Source organism: Vanessa atalanta, chromosome 27 (assembly GCF_905147765.1).
Source record: "Vanessa atalanta chromosome 27, ilVanAtal1.2, whole genome shotgun sequence".
Classification (NCBI taxonomy): Eukaryota; Metazoa; Arthropoda; class Insecta; order Lepidoptera; family Nymphalidae; genus Vanessa; species Vanessa atalanta.
The window spans coordinates 6,002,829-6,017,382 of record NC_061897.1 but is presented as its reverse complement, the minus strand read 5'-3'; the positions used below and the strand labels follow the sequence as shown (position 1 = coordinate 6,017,382).

The window sequence follows — 14,554 nt, the reverse complement described above, 5'->3', positions numbered from 1 at the left end:
GGTATTCAGAAAGTGCTGCCATCTAGATTTAATTAATGTTATTATATCATTGTAGAACAGGCGTCAAAAACAGCTGTGCGGGGACCAATAGAAACAGGTTTTGAAAATGTCAATATAACTACGTAAAATGTTGACAGATTGCTTTGTCTTCCATATGATTCGAAATGGAAAATCTCAGCTATATTTTAACATAAAATTATATCAGAAACAAAGTAATGTACGAAAAAAATATTATTTTGCACTTTTTAATGTTTAATATTAATTGGATGATGTTAAAATCGGGAATATTTGTGGCTGTGTGAGCGAGAGAAAATATGATAAAGCAAGACAGATGTAAAGTTTAATGTGTGTTCCAGGGAATTTCAATCGATTTACCAATGAGAACGTACTTAGCCCAGCTGACATTTTTTTTAGTTCTTGATGGCAGCGGGCGGTGAGTGGACGCCCGCTTTGTGACGAAAACATTTTTGTTTTAAATAACATATTTGGACAGCGTATACGCTCAGGACTTATTGTTAATTGTGCAATAATGTGTTTAAAGAGAAAAAGAAACGATTATCGGAGTGTTATATTATAGCGCAGGTGTAATAGTGTGGAGATAGACGAATTTGCTTGCTGCTAATAAGGTAAAACTCTTTGTTTTATTTAGACACTTGTTTGAACATATGTTAAGATTTCTCTGCATTATGATCGCGACGTTTCCGCATTTACGTGAGACTGTAAATATCTTCCGTTTATACGTTTTCGTTCCTGCTTTTTAGAAAGTTAAATTGACAGGTTTTACTGTGTATTGAAGCTATAATACAACCGTTTTGAAATGATACTATCACGGCAAGTTCGCTCTAACATATAGCAACGAATTTAATTTAAGTGGGTTATTTATTAATGAATACTAGTGTGTGGAAATTGAAGTGTATTTATCCGGTATAATTATGAGTATGTTTTTTTTTTTGCTAAATATTTATTTTCGAATCAGCTGATCTAGCAGGTAGACGTACCTTTTTTTTTAAACATGTAAAAGTCAGAACAAGTCTTTAGATGTTTTTTTTTATTGTGAAGTGTAACGGGTTCCGCGACTATTGTAAGATATACAGCTGTTTTGTGTTAATTTTCAAGAGATTTTAGTTCTTAAAGGTACGTATTTAGGTCGATTTTTGATTACGGCCCCGTAAAACGACTTCCCCGTCCCTTTTTTCGATTAGTGATGTGTGTAATATCGATGAAAAGTTTTTCGAATTGGCAATAGCTTGTACGTGAGTTATATTGCCAAGATTATGGTCGATTGGTTTAATTATGAATAGTTCTGTTCGTGACATTATAACTGTATGACCTCGGACTGTTACACGTGTAGGAAAAACAGCTGTGTTTAATTTTCGAATAGTATTTGCTCTTTATAATCACGCACCCTTTATGTACCTACCTTATTTATTTTGATATTTCTTAGTTAAATGCAAAATATATAATAATGATTATGTATTTATTACTGAAGTATAATTGTTGTTTTATATTATATAAGCGCATAATATGAATAATTGTCATTAATGCATGAATCATCATGATTACATACATGTTTATTTAATTTTTTTTCCATTTCTTTCAGTGGTGGATAAGCAAAGGTATTTTATTATACAGCATGAAATATATTATTTTTAAAATTACCATCGTTTTTTTTATGTAGTTAAAAGTATACAGCTACTTTTCGTTATGAATTTACGATCCACGTGCACGTTGTACTTCCCAAGGTGACTCAGTGAACAGAACACATCGATCTTAAAGGAAGGTCGCGCAGGTTCACAGAAACAAAATTACACCAAATACAGAACCGAAATATGATGATAAATATGCAACAAGGATCTTTCACCGTTAATTTCAAATTTATGTTTTTATTTTTTTATCGTTTCATATAACGCTTTAATTTTTTTAATATTAAAAATTAAATAAATGGTTGTTCGTTTTCATAAATTAAGTTATAGGTAATTAAATTCATGCTTATAAAATAATGAACTAGATATGAATTTATAAAAATGACGACATTCCGTGCAACGAATTATGAAATGCTTGCAACACTTCAGTGTTGCTAATTTCGAAAAAGATAACAGTGAAAAGTATCGTATAAGCGTGTGCAATTTACTTCACGTTTGATAAGTATCGTAAGTTTGGCGATTTGGTGTATTAGTAATATTTTACGCTCACCGGTGTTTTTTTTTTCGTACCAATATTGAACTTCATAAGTAGTATTTATTTATGTTCGTTATATTTAATTTTTTTTTTTCAATTAAGTAAATCAATAGATGTTGCTTAGCATTCTTTAATTGGTTGTCCAGTAGATTTGAATAAAGAAAATAGGCTGCAACTGACGGACAGATAGCCATGAGAGGAGGGCCGGATTTAGGGCATCCGGGGCAACAGCCTCGGGCCTCTACAAAATATATTCTAAATAAAACATGTTTATACGATATTTTTGGAAGGCAACGAAGAAAACAAATGGTATTCTGTAAATTATTGTAAAACCCTACAGGTAGATATTTTTCAATTTAATGCTTAAAATAATAAATATAGGCCTTTACTCTTTAATTGCCCCAGGGGCTACTGATTTCTAAGTCTGGCCATTCACGAGCCTATTGTGTGAACGCTGTTTTATAAACCTCATCGTCATATTGATATTTAAAAAAAAATCGTGAACACAGATCCATTCCAATTTCAAATTCGAATTCGTTACTTGGTGTTGCTATAATAAAAATGTTTTCTAGTAAAATCTTTTGAATAACTTAAAGCGGTACCACACGTACAGACATTGTAAGTTATTATCTTGCATAACTTAATTAAAGTGATACTTAAAACGGGCACTAATTAATTTTATTATGTAATCTTAATACTACAAATACGAGTGTGAGTTTATTTGTTTGTTTTCTACGCTTTTACTTCTTATCTACTAAACTGATCTTGAAATTTTTCATACATATTATCAGGTTAGAAAAAACTTACCAATACATAATATTTAGCTTTGAGTAGTCTAATGCTTGTTAAAAAGTTTAAGTAGAATAATAATTATCAAGGTGACTTTAAGATTTGTCAGGGACCACCATAGAGCAGCTGAATCCAACACTGGTCTTGCGCCTGTACTGTCTACGGACTTGTGGTATTATCTTTACTGAATTGGACAGTTTTCGTAGAAAATGACTACCGTTCGAGGAATCAAATAGGATATAATTATTTATCTTAATATATAGTGTTTTGTTATCTATAATAGGTAGGGGGACAAGTAAATGGACTTGATGGTAAGTGGTCACCGTTACTCATAAACATAATACAATAAAAATATAAATTAACATCGCTAGTGCTCCACGAAACTCTGAAACTAATGACGGACGGATACATTTTCTGATGGTCCAATATCTCCCAAGACATTGGCGCTGTTAGAAATATCAACCATGTCATATCGTGCGGCACCAGAGCTGTTGCCCTTAGGCACCCATGAATTTGAAGGGGGCTTTTCGTAGATATTTACTACCATGTACAAAAAATTTGCTTATTATATATATTGCTTAAGTATAGTTTCAATAAACAGTTTCGTAAATTCGTTGGAATCTCATTGCTTGGACAATCTTATGGCTGTATAGCTGTTTCTTTCATGAAGATCACGTCTATAGCTTTCTACTTTTAATATTGACTACTGTCACTAGCCTTTTGATAAATATTGTAGTTATTTCTTACAAATATGACAATTTCGGAAATATACATAGCAGTCAACGTGAGCACAAACTTGTGAAACAAATCGTTTAAGTCTGCGCGGCCGTCTCAAGTCGGGGGCCCTGGGCAAGTGCCCCGGATGCACTTTGGTAAAGGCGGTAATGTGCGGCACTGTCCTTGGGAACTCTGAGTTTTTTCTTTCCTGTAATTACGATTCGCCAATCAAACTCACAACAATGCTACGTAGTGCTGTTTAGCGGTGCAATAAATAATGACTGCGTGGTATGGTACCCAAGCAGCCTTGCACAAAATTCTGCCGCCATGTTTGTATATATGTACATATGTTACAATATAGCTATAGAAATATTTCGATGCAAATATAGAAACGTATTTGCCATATTAACAATAAACTTGCGGAAATAGAATATCCTGCCATATCAGATTATGGTCACATGATCCCTACTAATATTACAAATGTCAATCTCTGTCTGTTACCTCTTAAACCGCTGAACCGATTCAGATGGAATTTGGTGTGAGGGATAGTTTGAGTTCCAGATACGGACATAGGGTAACTTTTATCACTTTAAGGTGTGAAAAGGGTGTGGTGAAGGTATGTGCGGTATAATGTTCAATAAATTTCCGGTGAAGCCGCGTCGCCAGGTAATTTTTATATAACTTTGTTAAATACTTGCTGTTAAACGCTCGCTTCGCTTTACATGAGTAAATTATTGATAAAGAATAGTTTTAAATCTAGATGGATCAGTGTATAGAACTCGATCTTAGCTGAAAGTTGCTTGCATGTTGATAGTCAAAGATCTACCGCCGGTTTGGAACCAAACACCTTGGACCGTAAAAGAACCGGCGGAAGAAACTCAGCTGTTTTTTTTGTTACGTTTTACAAATTGTTTTCATACAAAGAAAAAAAGATACTCATTATTTGTAACACTCTGGAGGCGATCGTATCACTAGCTATAAGTTCTTTATAAATAATTGAATGCTCAGTGAATTGATACGACGTGATCGCTCGTATCGGTAATTTGCCTTACAGCCCGTACTGGAACAGCCTTATGGAAAAGTAAATTACGAGAGGAGTTAATGCTTTTTTTAAATGATGTAGCTGGCAAACGTGCCACCGTCCATGGACATTTGCAACACCAGCGGGCGTCAAGGTGCGTTGCCTGCTTTTAAGAAATGTGCACGCTCTTTTCTTGAAGGTTCCCAAGTCCCAAGTCGTACTGTTTCGGAAAAAGCACTGGCGAAAACTGGTTTCACAGAGTGATTGTGCGAGGCAGAAAATGCCTACAAAATCGCGCTGCTGTGGACTGATCTAGCTGTGACATATTTATATATACAGTTAAAAATGCACCACGAAAAAATTGTCATATGCACCAGTAACTATTAGCTAGAGTTAAGACTTTCAAGTGTGTCACGTGCAAAACTTCGCGTCTATTCAAGAGATTTTTACAAATTTCAAACCTGTTACAGGATTTGTTTTGATTTAATTTCATTGTACACTGACGACGTCTGTTCTACATTAGTTATTTTTTTAATTTACTGCCATAACGCCACAATCTACGCGGCCAGTTACTTTATTCCGCTCTCTAAAATTAATTCTTTATTAAATCGTAATAATTTAGTAAATTCCAATCAAGAATCCTCTTTGTTTTTCGGCAATTCTTCGGCTGGAGCTCTTCAAAATGAGACCGTAACTGATTTTTTATGTGCAGCTATCGTCCCATATTCACTGGGAAAGTCGGCTTACGCTATTAATATATAGGATTTCGAATAAACTCAACTCAGTGACGGATGAGATCGTGAAATGTCATATATTGACGCGCGACATTGAGTATAATATTACGTTTAAAGGTTACGCGTATCGAAATAGCGTATCACAGTGGGTCGATTTTCCAACATTTCACGAGTGAGTTACGATATGAGTTTTAACAGAATTTCAATGCAGTTGTTAATGTCATGAGCCGAGATGGCCCAGTGGTTAGATCGCGTTCATCTTAACCGATGATTTCGGGTTCAAACCCAGGCAGGCATCACTGAATTTTCATGTGCTTAATTTGTGTTTATAATTAATCTCGTGCTCGGCGGTGAAGGAGAACATCGTGAGGAAACCTGCATGTGTCTAATTTCAACGAAATTCTGCCACATGTGTATTCCACCAATCCGCATTGGAGCAGCGAGGTGGAATATGCTCCAAACCTTCTCCTCAAGGGAGAGGAGGCCTTTAGCCCAGAAGTGGGAAATCTACAGGCTGCTAATGTTAATGTCATTAAAATCAAAAACATAAATCGAAATATGATTTATTCAAGTTGGCTTTTACGGGCTCTTTTGAATCTTCATTTTATAGAACTGGATGAAATGTTAAGCTACCACCGGTTCGGGATGTAGGGTCGAGAAGAATCAGTAAGAAACTCAGTAGTTACTCTTTTGTAACGTCTGAAATACAAAGTTATTTAAATTAACTACAATTCAATTTATATAATAGTAGTTCTTGCCCCTGACTTTCATTGTATTTTAGTGGTAGATCGTCAAGTGTTACGATAAATAAAGTACCCTCTGTCCTTCCTTAGAGTTTAATCTTGCACACTACTAAATTTCATCTAATTCGGTTCAGTGGTTTGACTGTGAAACACAGACAGACAGCGTATATATACGCGTATGTGATATTAGTATAGATAAAGTTCATAAGTATTAGCTCTAAGTTTTTTTCAATCATAAATAATCTCGTTTAAAATTATATGCCTTACTTGACATGTATCTTTTTTTTACAAATGATTTGTATTTATGAATCAGCAAAGTTAAAAATATTTACAGATTTTTACAATAGAAACGAATTGAGTGGAAGACAATCTATTATGAGACCCGAGAATAGTTTTAATTGAATAGTAAATAATTCACAGACCTTTTTTACAATCGTTTGATTAGCCTCGTCTGAAACAACAAGCGATGCAGGGGGGGGGGCGTCAACCTGCTAACTCTTAACTGTAATGATACGGTATTCAATTTCGATCGAACTTAGACTATTTCTTACAAAAATTAACTTCAGTTTAATCGTAACTGAGTACCAATTTTTCTTATTGATATCGGTCACGATACTACCGTTATTATGATCCAACTTTGACCGAACCTCAACTGGATCGTTCAGTTTGTATTCCAATTCCAATGGAAGTAGGAAAAACGATAAACAAACCTTAGATTTACGTATTTCATGCGATTTGCTAATAACTCAACTATATTGTGCACTACTAAGAGTTTATGATTAGTATATCTTTATTTATAATACAACACTATTGCGCTTAACTACTTATTTCCACTTTATTTAACTTCCAAAATTCCGATAACAGTTACGTCGACGTTCATAACGCAATTTTTCGCAAATCCGTAATGAATATCATAGATTAATCAAGCTCTCGACCAATGATATCGCGTCATTTGCTGTCAAATGTTGTTTATTTGGATTTTCTCCTGTTATGGTTGGAATAGAGTATCGAATAGGAACACTGCTGAACGGAAACGACGAGGTTTCGATTCGATTGCGATAAAATGTCAATTTGTTGGTAGTATTGGAGTTGTGGTCCCGGTTTCTGATGATCTCTCCTCCCCCCAAAGAAATACTTTTTAGTAATTTCGTTACCGATGGTCCAAGACTTCTTGATCTTTTGTAAGGCAGGCGCAGTGCCTGGTTTTTTTGTGCACTCTCTGCAACCTGGATTAGAGAAGGTAGCCCCGCCGTGGGACACTTGTAAATTGTTGCTATGGCTTATCATTTTGCATCGTCAGAAGTAAATAATACACTTGTTTTTTTTTTTTCGTGTAGAATAGGTATTTAATTTGGTTAACAAATTCCTTATCAGCTGATGTATTGTAAACAACGCTATTATTAGTGTTTAATTAAATTAACTCCATAAATTAAAGATAGTTTTTTTTTTTATACTTTATCTTTCAATATACATACATACATACATATATACGATATTATTTTTTATTTTTATATAATAATAAAAATGATAGACTGTTTAAATAAATAAATATATATATGTCTATAATTTTTTTACTAAAAAATCTTACCACCTCCTTAAACGTGTTATGTAAGTAATTCTTGAACTCTCGTTTACTAGTTGGTAGGTTTTTGTGCAAGCCCACCTGGGTAGGTACCATCCAGTCAACAGATATTCTACCTTCAAACAGCAGTACTCAGTATTGTTATGTTCCAGTTTGAAGGGTGAGTGAGCTATAGTCTATGGGCGGCGGTGACCATCTGTTCGTCCGCCTACAGATATCATAAAAAAAAATGATGTCCATAAGTATGACAAGCCGTTATCACAACGTAACGCTTCACGTGTATGTGTTCCTGTTTCTCTATTGTTCTCACTTATCTCGTAAACACTGATCATTAACCTCTTAGTCGTTTACTATAAATTTATTTTTAGCGCGACACAATGCGTATTTATCACCAGTCTGATATTTGAACCCTAATGAGGTTGGATAGTTTTTTTAATCTTAACGCTATCTGTGGAACGCGGTTATAACCAGGTTTTTGAATTTTAATTGTATTAAATATCTAAGTTTAACGAACTCAATTATAGTACGAATCGAATAAATTTAAATGTTTTGTTAAACTATAATTAATACGCCTTGCATAACACAAGTGCTACTTTAGCTACTTACATTCGGATCGGAGGTAATGTCTGTGATGTTGTCCAATATATATTTATTTATATTTATATAGAAGAATTACGCTTACTTAATGATATTCAAGAAAAGTAATCTAAATCAGTGCAATACAAGATATTGAAGATATCACCGAAGAAAACCAAGAAACTCTGTAGTAACTCTTTCCCACCAGTAACATTAAAGCTATACCAATTATAATGATTTATTTTATTATATTTACTACTGAGCCGAGATGGCCCAGTGGTTAAAACGCGTGCATCTTTACCGATGATTGCGGGTTCAAAACTTCAAACCCAGGGAAGTACCACTGAATTTTCATGTGATTAATTTGTGTTTTAAATTCATCTCGTGCTTGGCGTTGAAGAAAAACATCGTAAGGCAACCTGCACCTGTTTAATTTCAACGATATTCTGCCTCATGTGTATTCCAACGCATTGGAGCAGCATGGTGGAAAATGCTCCAAACCTTCTTCTCAAAGGGAGAGGAGGTCTTAGCCCAGCAGTGGGAAATTTACAGGCTGTTAATGTAAAACTAACACGTTCTCAAATTGTAAATTGACTACGGCAGAATTTCGACAAATCGCCATCGCAATTACCGAGATCGCCAAAACACTGATTGGAACCCTGCCCTTGCTATGCTTAAGACGGGATTGACATAATTTCCTGCCATCATCTAAATCTAATCCAATATTATTTAACGAAACAGAAACTGTTTTTCTTTATACAGATTTTTTTTTATAAAATGCAAATTTTTGTAACCCAAAAACATGGAGCTGTAGGTATAATCTTACCTAGTATTTATACACACCTGCTAATATCCCATTGCAGGACTAAGTCCTCATATCCGTAACAGGAGGCTTGTATTTTATTCCACATATGACTTATTTATCAGACGTTATCCGATTTCCTCACAAAGTTTCCTTTCGTAGTACGAGCTGATTCATATACAAAAATTAAACACGTAAATTAAACGGTGCTTGCCCGGCTTTGAACCCGAAATCATGGGCCGTTTTTAAAATGTTCAGTATAAATTAGAACGGATACCGTTATAGTTAAGACGTGACACATCACACGTAGTGTATTCTTTAAACAAGTTGATTAATTGGTTCGAGCGATTATGAGCTTTATATAGCTTTTAATAAGGACCACAATATGTTGCGTATATTTAGAATAGTCCTTCATAACAATGATGTGTTATTTTGATTGTTATTAGGGTCTGTGCTATGGAGTTGAATTGGAAGCTGACCAAAATTATACAGTAGATAGTACTCTGAATCTGTACTGTATCTGAAACTCGATGAGCCGCTAAAAGGCCGGTTGAGTTTCTTCCGCCGGTTCTTCTCAGGTCACCGTATTTTCTTTCCCGAACCGGTGGTAGTGTTTAATCTGACTATCAACAAGCAAGTGTAGCATTAGCATTTTTTTAGCATTAGCCGCCCGTAAATGTCCCACTGCTGGGATAAAGGCCTCCTCTCCCTCTGAGGAGAAGATTTGACAGGACACGCTGCTCCAATGCGGGTTGGCGGAATACACATGTGGCAGAATTTCGTTGAAATTAGACACGTGCAGGTTTCCTCTCGATGTTTTCCTTCACCGCCGAGCACGAGATGAATTATAAACACAAATTAAGCACATGAAATTTCAGTGGTGCCTGCCTGGGTTTGAACCCGAAATCATCGGTCAAGATGCACGCGTTCTAACCACTGGGCCATCTCGGCTCATCAAGCAAGTGTAATGATTCTTTATTGCATTGTAAATCTGCTTATTTGAATAGATTAACTATGCGAGTTTCTTGCCGTTTCTTCTCGCTGGAGACTGCTTTCCGAAACGGTGGTAGTGTTTAAATATTAACTATTCAATAATATTGATTAAAGTACATTTGTTTTATTTGATTGAATAAAGGAAAATGAGTTTGAGTTTAGTTTCGCTTCGTATCGCACTCGTGAAAAGTTGATAACGGTTGTTGATATGCTGTTTTGATATGTGTAACTTTTAAATGTTATCATTGTCATAGTCAAGATCGCGAATCAGTTTTGATATTTTAGGAGTGTATTATAATATCGAAACTGGTGGTAGGGATTCGTGCAAGCCCCGTCTGGGTAGGTACCACCAACTGATTGAATATTCTACCGTAAGGTTCAAGGATAGCCGAATAGGCAATCTGTCATCACCGCCCATAGACATGGCGCTGGAAGAAATATGACCTGTACCTTTCATTGGCCATACGCCACCAGGGAACTAAGAGGTTATGTACCTTGGGCCTGTAGTTACATTGCCTAGCTCACCCTTCAAACCGGAACATAACAATACTGAGTACTGTTGTTTGGCGGTAGAATATCTGTTGAGTGGGTGGCACCTTCCTAGATGGGCTTGCTCAAAGCCCTACCACCAAGGATTACTATTATTTTAATATAATAAGTATTCATTACAAACTCTGTTTGGCTTTGTTTGTTTTGAAAGAAAATATCTTGAATAAAGTATTAAATACAATTTATTTAAAAATTCTATTATAAGTACAAATGTATGCACTTCAAATTCATCAAACATTCTGTTCATTTCGTAATAAATCGAATAAAACATTATTTATTATATTTTAAATTCATCGATATCGATATTTCCAACTCATACGCGTCCCTAATATAATTTTAGCTCAGTGCGTTTGTAAAGTCGAAGCCCTTTAGTGAGGTCTGTAACCTCGAAGGGTTTAACTTTTGTTTTGCTTAATGTTATATATGTTGATATGTTTATTTGCATGTAACATTGTCTGCTTTGAGGACCGATTTAAATTGACCTCTTTTTAGTATGACGATGGAAGGTAATGAGAGGTACGTAAATTTTGCTATTGTTATCGATATAAATTTTAAGTACAAATTAATTCACTACCGATTCGGAATCTCGATTATTATGAGAACCGGCAAGACTCCACTCACACACAAACACTTACAGTTAAAAAACGGTAAAGTTGCTTGTGCGTAGTTAGTCACATTTGTGTAATAATTATTTCTTCTGATTTTCACTTTTACCGCCCGTTTCTGAAATGTCAAGTAAACTTTAAATACCAATTAGTCATTGGTTGGTTATTACGTCATAACCGCAATCAACCAATGACCAGAGATTCAAGTTGAATTAATCTGACTGATTAATCGTTTCAGAATGTTGAGATTAATTTTCTATAATCTTAATACTTCGTTAGGCTAGATATAAGGCAGATCCCGAGGTCCCGAGTTCGAAGCCCAAAGTCAAAGTCAAAAATCTTTATTCGATATAGATGTGTTTACACTTGCTTATGACAGTAAAAAATCTACCACCGGTTCGGAATTTAACACCTCGGACCTGAGAAGAACCGGCGAAAGAAACTCAGCGGGATATATTTTTTTCCATTTTGCATGTACAATAATAATTATATTTTAGTTATTTGAAACAGCCTGGAGGCGATCATTTCATTCCCAAGGTGTGCAGACAACTAAAATGTCTTTAGTGTTGTAATACCCAAGTTGGGCTGATGAAGAATATTTATATTATTTGTTGAAATATTCTCAATAACAATTCGGAGTCTCGAAGTTGTAAGTGTGTACAATACCGTGTCTCGGTGCACACATAAAGCTTTGGTTCTGCGCTTGAATTGTATCCGGTCGTGTCGGATTGCCGTCCCATCGGATTACGAATGAGGGAATAGAGAGTGTACCTGTGTTTGCACACACATTTGTCCACTATAACATGACCTGCGCTGTTGGCTGGTCTCCCTTGAGATCCGCCGTCCCCGAACTCGGTCAGGAGGATATTATATCAAAGTTTACAATTAACGGTGCACTGATTGGATTTAACTTAAGTAAGTACCGCAGAACAAGAGCGTCTCATGTCAGACAGTATTCTTAGTCTGTAAATTTCCCATTGCTGGGCTGAGGTATCCACTCGCTTTGAGAAGGTTGGATACACATGTGGCAGAATTTCGTTGAAGTTCGACACATGTAGGTTTCGTCACGATTTATTCACCGCGTACGAGATGAATTATAAACACAAATCAAGCACAGGGAAATTCAGCGGTGCTTGCCCTGGGTTGAACCTGCAATCATCGGTTAAGATGTACGCTTTCTAACAACGGTGCAATCCTGGCGCTTACTGTAAATTTACTTATTAATTATAAAATGTATCACAATGGGATGTCAACGTAATTCCGTGTTGTATTCCACGAGTGAGACACGAAGTGATTTCTTATGGTATCGCGGCTGGTAACTGTAAGCTGGAGTGTTAGAATAACATACACAAGTGGATCTCACGCGAATCTTCGAGCTTACTCAAAATATTTTTTTAGGAATTTCGAAATCTACGACTGGTTTTGTTTTGATTTAATTCCATTGTAAACTGCAAGTCAGTCATCTACATTTAGCGCCAAAATGACGCAACCTCTTCTAAATGAAACTTTTATTACCAAACAGTATACAATCGTTCAGCTAGATACGGAGTTTGTCGAAAAAACTCTTATTTAATTCGTAACAATTTAGTAAAATGCCATCGAGAAACCTTTTTAATTTTCTGCACGTCTACGCCTTGAGCTCTTCAAATTGAAACCAGAACCAATTTTTTATCAGCTATCGGCCCAATCACCGGGATAAACTTAAGTTATTAATATTTATGATAATGTATAAATCATTATCGTCTTACCTCTTAAGTCGGTTAATAGACAATTCAAATAGTCTCATAGCGATTGTAATCTTAACATCATCCTTTGTTTCCTAGTTTCTATTGTGTATGTGTCACACACACAATTGTTTATTGTCTTACAAACTAACAAACACGCTTATGTTTGTATTATGACAGCGTTCTATCGCGACTTCGCTCGAATTGACATTAGTAATATTTAAGATTAGTAATTGTACTGTAAGAAACATTAGTTATTCTTTATACCGCATTGACAGCCTGTATGTTTCCCACTGCTGGGCTAAGGCCTCCTCTCCCTTTGAGGAGAAGGTTTTTGGAGCATATTCCACCACATAACATATACAAAAACATGTGTGGCAGAATTTCGTTGAAATTAGATACATGCCGGTTTCCTCACGATGAGATGAATTATAAACACAAATTAAGTATATGAAAATTCAGTGGTGCTTGCCTGGGTTTGAACCCGAAATCATCGCTTAAGATGCACGCGTTCTAACCACTGGGTCATCTCGGCTCATATCACAAATGCGTTACCGACCTAACTAGTAACGGGAACTGTTTCCTCGTGCTAAGTTAAATTGGCTAACGAATCCTTTAAACCGGAACTCGACTATACTAAGTATTGCCGTTCGGCGGTAGAATGTGTGTGGTATCTACCCAGATGGGCTGGCACAAAGCCCTACCACTAAGAACTACATCGCATGCTCGTTGATTTACTTTTAAACGTATAAATTATGAGTCAGTAAGGACTGTGTCAGACTTATGTATATATATGTTGTATATAATCATATATACAACGCCACGTGTAATGATATATAAATATTCATAATGTATAAGCTTGCGCACCTTGCTGTAATAACATTGAATCGATATATTCAAGTAAAAATTGTTACGAACAGTTTTTTTGCTAAGACCGTTGACCTCTACGAATGTCGAGTTCGATGCCCGCTGCCGGACCTAGGCTACGAACACTGAGTTTCATCCTTTTTTTTTCGTTATAAATTGTGTTTTTTTTTTTAAAGAGGTTAGGTCTTTAGTGAATCCGTCTGGGTTTATCATATTGGTCGCTCATTGGTTGAAATCCGATCAGGATTGTTATTAAAGGTTGAGGAAAACATATGTATGATTTTTTAAGTTCTCGCGATTTTTTTTTTTTTTAATTTTGAATTTTTTTTTTGATAACTGTCAAGCTAGTCAATCGTTGAAAAATAATACCGTTGTCAATTAGAGGAGCAAAAGTGGTGAACTGTTTTTTTTCTTTGCAACTTTTTATTATAACTAGTTTGCGCTCGCGGCTTCGCCCTCGTGTCATAGTTTTCAAGTAAATAAATTCCTATGACCTTCCTCGAGGTTCAAACGTATTCGAATTTCATCAAAATCGGTTTAATGGTTTAACTTTTAAAGCGTAACAGACAGACAGAGTAACTGTAGCATTAATAATATTAGTATATATTGTTATTAATCTAAACCTCATAAACGACCCATTGTACCTCAACTTCCATGGAGATAATACCACCACA

The 14,554-nt window shown here is 35.5% G+C and overlaps 1 protein-coding gene across 1 annotated transcript in view; it reads left to right on the top strand.

Annotated features, from left to right (window-relative positions):
- The first annotated feature begins 402 nt into the window (after positions 1-402).
- LOC125074199 (protein FAM214A) overlaps positions 403-14,554 on the top strand; it is a 52,345-nt gene continuing 38,193 nt past the window's right edge. Inside the window, exon 1 of the mRNA XM_047685450.1 lies at positions 403-626. The gene's annotated coding sequence lies outside the window, so the exon portion shown is untranslated. The remainder of the gene's footprint in view (positions 627-14,554) is intronic.